This window comes from Pelodiscus sinensis, chromosome 19, assembly GCF_049634645.1.
Source record: "Pelodiscus sinensis isolate JC-2024 chromosome 19, ASM4963464v1, whole genome shotgun sequence".
NCBI classification, from domain to species: Eukaryota; Metazoa; Chordata; order Testudines; family Trionychidae; genus Pelodiscus; species Pelodiscus sinensis.
Window position 1 is genome coordinate 17,880,230 of NC_134729.1, and position 6,019 is coordinate 17,886,248.

Here is a 6,019-nt window from a genome sequence, read left to right on the forward strand (position 1 = left end):
CCAAGTGCTCAGTGTACAGAGTGTGACATAGTGGGGGGCTGTCTGCTCTGTAACTGGGGGTTGCCCTGCGCTGTGCGATTCCCACCGACTCTCCCACATGTGGAGTGGCCCTCAGGCCTAGTCCCAGTCTGAGCAGATAAGGCTCTTCCCAGGGGGAGAGACAGGGAGGGAGGTGGAGACGGACGATGGGGGGCAGGGCCTGGGCAGTTTTTGGCTGGAAAACCATGAGACCAGACAGTGCTGAGAGTCGGGGGAGGGGCCTGTGCCCCCCTGCCCCAAGGGGTCTGAGGCTGCCAGCCCCTGACTCCTGTAACCACATCACGTCTGTGCTGCGCTGCGTCCTGGAGAAGCAATAAACCTTCTCTGTTCTACTAGCGGGCAGAGTCTCATCCTCTGGCGATGGGGTGCAGGATTGGGGGGTACGCACTGTGCTGCCGCACGGGGCCCTGCTGGGCATGCCAAACATGGCAGCGTTGCCTGGGCAGGGGGTGTGTGGGGAAGGGGGCACCCCCCCCATGGCCATACCACAGAGATCTCCCTTTTGGGGGAGGCCCCTTGCAGCCGGAGCTGCTCACAGCCGGGCGGGTGTCCTGCCTGCCTCCCGCCCCTATGAAAGGCACCAGGCTGGGGTGGGATGGGAGCAGCCTGCATTCAGCCTCTCCCGCTGAATCCCTGTGGGGCCAGCAGGGGCCGCTGCCTCTGCAGCCTTGGCGGGGTGCAGGCCTGGCAGTGCCCGGCGGCAGGTGGCCGGCCTGAGACGGAGCCAGAACTGACCAACGTACCTGGGCAAAGAGCCACCAGCATGTCAGCTGCCCCCCTCCCCCCGCATAAATCAGCTGCCTTGCATGGGGCAGGAGGCTCAGGCGTGGGGGGCAGTGGCTGGGGTGGAGTGGGGGCAAGTCGGGGGCAGTCAGGGCACCCCTGCCCGGGGGAGCGGCTTCTTGCTGGGATCCTCGTGGCTGCCAGAGCCAGAACGGGGTTCCTCTGAGCTCCTGCAGCCTCCCCTCCCGCCCCCCCTTACGCCCCTTTCCGGAGAGACCCAACCCAGGGGCTTGGCAGGGGCCCGGCTCCGCAGCCCCCCAGCTCATCCCCCTCCAGCTGCCCGGCGCTCACAGCTTCAGGATAGTTGAGGTGGCTAAGAAGGGGACCCCCCCGAAAGCGAGGGGCCTGGAGGGGATGGCTCTGCCCCCCACCCAACTCCCCAGCCCTCTGGCTCCTGCCCCTCCCACCCATGGGGTGACTCTCCACAGACGGGGAGTTGGCTAAACCAGGAGCCAGGCTCTTGGCCTCGGTGCTTCCCCCGGGATATCCCCTGCAGCTGCCCCCCCCCCCCCCCGGCAGGGCTCCCCTGTTTGGCCTGTGGAAGGAAGGGCACAGTGGGGGGGCTACCTGGGCCTGCCACCCTCCCATCTGTGTGGGGGGGCAGTGCAATGGGGCCCTGAGAAGCATCAGGCTGGGGCCTGCGCGGGTGCGTTGCCAATGGCAACGTGGCCAGGGATGGGTGAGGAGTTGCCATGGAAACCGGCTGGGAAACTTCTGAAGCTGAGATTCCTGTGTTGGGGGAAGAAGGGAGATGGGGGGGGGGGGGGGGGGCGCGTGCCTGGCCTGCAGCTTCGCCCCCTCCCCCGGCAGCGTCGCCCTCCCCAGCAACGGGCGAGGGGGGCCTGGGCCTAGATCCGCTGCAGCCCTGTTCAGGCTTCCTGTGTGCGGTGGCAGGGGTGGGGGTGGAAGGTGGGGGGCAGGAGCCAGCGGGCTGGGGAGGGGGCCAGAGTGGGGGGGCAGGGCATCTGTGCACAGGGTGCCCCCACTCCTGCACCCCCCCTCCGGCTGCACCTTGCCTGGAGGGCTGCAGTTGCTGGGGTCTAGCGGGATGAGCCTTGCTCAGCCCCTCTGCTCCTGGCATGGGCAGCCCTAGCCTGCTGGCTCTGGGCCCGGCTTCTCCTGCACCTCCTCAGCCCGGCCGGGCCCTCCGACCAGCTCTCGGAAAGGGGGAGCGGGTTCCAATCCTGCCCTCGAGGGGCCTGCGCCCGTGCTCAGGCCCAGTTTCAGAAGCGGCCATGTTTCTGGTTCCCCCCTCCCCGCTGGCTCATGGAGGCCCTTAGCGGGAGCGGCGGGTCCCCCCCCCACAGGCAGGGGCAATGCGAGGAGCCTGTGGGCTGCCGGAGGGGCCCCTTTGCCTGCTGCAGCACAGGGCGAGGCTGCGAGTCCTGTCTTGGGGAGCCAGGCACCCTGGCTCCAGGCCAGCTTCTGGCCCCTGCGGGAGCTGGGCTTGATAGGTGTGTGTCTCGCCTTTATCTCGCCTCTGCCACCCGCTGTTCACACCCCGCCATGGGAGGGCAGGCGGCCGCTCCCCAGCCGGCTGGCTTGGGTTTCGCCTTGCACCAAGCAGCTCCCAGCCGGGCCGGGCTCAAAGGGAGGGAGCAGAAATGCCCATGCAGCTGTCCCTCTCTGCAGCCCCGTGCGGCAGCCGTTAAGGGCTGCTCCCCACGCTACACGCGCTTTGTTATTGTTTATGGGGAGGTCCTGCTCCCACCCTCGGCCGCAGCCTCCTTGCACTTCTGCCTGGCGCTCACCCGCTTCCCGCCCTCCCTTGCTCCCTCTCTCCACCCGGCGCGGCGGGAGGCAAGGTTCGCACCCGGGCTCAGGCTGGGAGGGAAGTGAAAAGTTGCGTCCTAGGGATGGGGCCGTGTTACCCACCCCCCTGCAGTCGGAATGAAACCTCGGAAACGCTTCCCTGCTGGGTGGATTTGCATTTCCTCAAACACGAGGTGCCGGGAGCAGTGAAAATCAGGGGCTCCTTTTCCCAGTGGCTTTCCACGCCGCTGCCCTGACTCCAGGGCCTGCTGGTACAGCCTTGCAGAGGGCTGAGCGGACTCCAGCGGCCCCATGTAGGGATGCTAAAGGGGTAGCAGTGACATTTGGGTGCATTCTGGTCTCCCCACGGCTCCTCCCAAATGAACCGAGCCTTTACAAAGACCCCCCACCGCCTTCCCCTTTGCTCCTTAGCTTTGGGATTGGCTGGGCTGGGCAAGAGAACCAGTCTCCGTGTGCTTTTGGGAGTGAAAAACAGGCTCAGCCATTTGGGAGGGAAGAGGGGTTTTCCTGCATCAGACTTGAAAAATCCCCACCCACGTGTGTCTCAAAGCAGCCTGTTTGAATGTTTCCCAAAGCCCACCCTCCGGGCAGTGCTCGCTGCTGCCAGCTCTCGCCATCTGATGTGATATTTATTGCCTGGTTTTCTTAAAGCCTTTGCTTCCGGGGGCAGGTGAGTATGGGGTGAGCTCAGCTTTTGTTGAGGAGGAAACGTACCGTGGTGGTGTAGCCATGTGTTTCCAGGGCCCGAGAGCGGCAGAGCGGGTGAGGGAAATAGCTTTTCTCGGACCAGCTTCTTTCGGGGAACGACACAAGCGGGCGCCGATGACGACTTCAAGTCAGGGTGCGCCGCGGAGCTTGAAATCCTGGTTCTTCCTCCCGCAGAAGTTGGTGCAATACAAGAAATTCCCTTGCCCCACCTTGGCGGTTGCGTTAAAAAGTTAGTTTCTAACCCTCCTCTGTGTCCCCCGTGTGAGGTCCTGAAGGCTCAGAAATCAGAAGGCAAAGGAGACGCCAAGACGTCGTGTTACGGTAAAATCTCATGATTTTAAAGTCACTGACATGGGCAGGAGGATCGGCCCCAGGGTTTTGCATGTGCTGGCCTGGCCATGCAGAGCTCCTCTGTGGAAGAAGATTGGTGCAGAAATCTTCCAGTGACTTGCCTAATAGAAAAATCTGGGGCAGTCCAGCAACTCAAGATATCTGTCTGCATTCACTAGCATTGTTGTGTGGGTCACGGTAGGAGCTCCCGTCATGGACAGAGTCCCTCTGTGCTAAGTGCTGCCGTTTCCACTGGAAATACTGACAGCAGGCCGTCTGGCTTGGCCTTCCTTCACCTCTTCTCTGCTTCCCCTTTTGGGATGGGGCTTTTTTCTCTGGCTGGTTCCTTGTTGGGAAGTACCTGCAACTCAGAGAGGAGCCTTTGTCCCGGGGTTAGTGCGGGCACAAGGAGTCAGGCTTCCTAGGAGCTAGTTCTGAAATGCGGTGGAAGTGGAGTCTAGTGGTTAGAACAAAGAGTCAGCGCCTGCGTTCTGCAAGGCCCGAGAAGTCATTCTTTTGCTCTACTCAATGCAGATTAGGCCTCGATGGGAGCCGCATCCAGGAGCGGCGCGAAGCTGGCTGCGGCAGCTGGCGCCCTAGGCGGAAGGTGCGATCGGCACCCCCGCCTGCAGGGCCATCAGTGGCTGTGACGTAATCACGGGGCGCCCTGGCCGGTGTGCCCTAGGCAACTGCCTAGTTTCCCTAGGTTCATGGGCCGCCCCGACTGAATCCAGTTCTGGGCGCCACATTTCAGGAAAAACGTGAAGAAACTGGACGGGGTCCGGAGAAGAGCAACAAAAATGATGAAAGGTCTAAAAAATGTCACCTGTGAGGGGAGACTGAAAGAACGGGGCTTGTTTAGTTTGGAAAGGAGAAGACTGAGAGGGGACAGGAGAGCAGCTTTCCAGGACCTAAAAGGGTGTTTTGAGGAGGAAGGAGAAGAATCGTTCTCCATGGCCTCTGAGGACAGGACAAGAAGCAAGGGGCTTAAACTGCGGCAAGGGAGGTTTAGGTTGGACACTAGGAAACACTTCCTCACTGTCAGGGGGGTGAAACACTGGAATAAATTGCCCAGGGAGGTTGTGGAAGCTCCATCACTGGAGAGATTGAAGAGCAGGTTGGACAGACGCCTGTTAGGGATGATCTAGATCAGTGGTCCGTAGTGTGGTGCCCGCAGGCGCCATGGTGCCCGCTGGGCCATTTCTGTGCGCCCGCCAAGTGATCGGGGCCAGCCCCACTCCCAGGCGCATGGTGCATGGGTGGAGCCAGCCCCGGGTGCGCAGCACATGGTCAGTGCCGGCCCCGGGCGCATGGCACAGGTGCCGGCTCCGGGCACGCAGTGCATGGGCAGTGGTGGCCTGCCCCCAGGCGCACGGGACATGGGCTGTTCCGGCCCCGGGCGTGCGGCGTATGGGCGGCCCCACCCCTGCCGTGAGGACAGGGGCTGGACTTGATGCCCTCTCGAGGTTCCTTCCAGCTCTCATGTTTGAGCTCTGGTTAATGGATGTGTTGACGTGAAACCCCGCTCACTGCAGGACAATTGGCCGGGCTGCCCGGCCGTTAGCGGGTCTGACGGCACGTGCCAGGGCACATCTGGCAGGGTGATGAGCGTATCCTTCCCTTCCCTCGGCCCCAGCAGCTGCTGCACTGTCGGTGACAAGCGCCGGCCTGAAAACAAACCCGCCCTGGTGCCAGCTGCGGCAGGGGCATGAGCTCACTTGGGCCTGCAGCCGGGGGAACGGGACGCACCAGCCGCAAAGCGTGACCACTGGCGGCGCAGAGAAAGGCCAGTCCGACCCGTGCTACCCTCCTCTTGACTATCCTGCCGGGCCTGCAGCCTGAGGACACTAGACCCAGGGGCGGAGTTAGGGGTATTGGCTTCCAGGGCAGGTGGGCTGCCGCTGGGGATCCTGGCTGCGACGCATTCCAGGGTTAGGCGCTGCGGTTTTAAGGGGATTGATTTGCAGGGTGGGTGGCTTCCCCCCTCCCCGGGTTTAGGGGTATTAGCTTGAGGGGCTTAACACCCAGATCGTGGTGGATTAGAGGCTTAGGGGCATTAGAGGCTTAGGGGCATTAGAGGCCGATCCGGCTGCATGAGGGGTTTAGGGGCATTAAATCCACCATTGCACAGTGCTGCCCAGAGCCAGGTCTCAGGGTTTATTATTTATTCATTGTTTTTCCCCTGGGCCTGGCTGGCTCCTTTGCCCGCAGGCGGCAAGTCCCAGGCGGCCCCAGCCTCCAGCAGCCCCGCTCTTGGGGTGGGGGCTGCAAGGGGGGGGGGTCCCTCCAGGCTCCCCCCTCGCAACATACGCAGTCGGGGGGGGGGGGAGGGAAAAAGGGGGCGCTGCCCCTTTAAAAGATGCAAATCTCCAGCCAAAAGCAACAT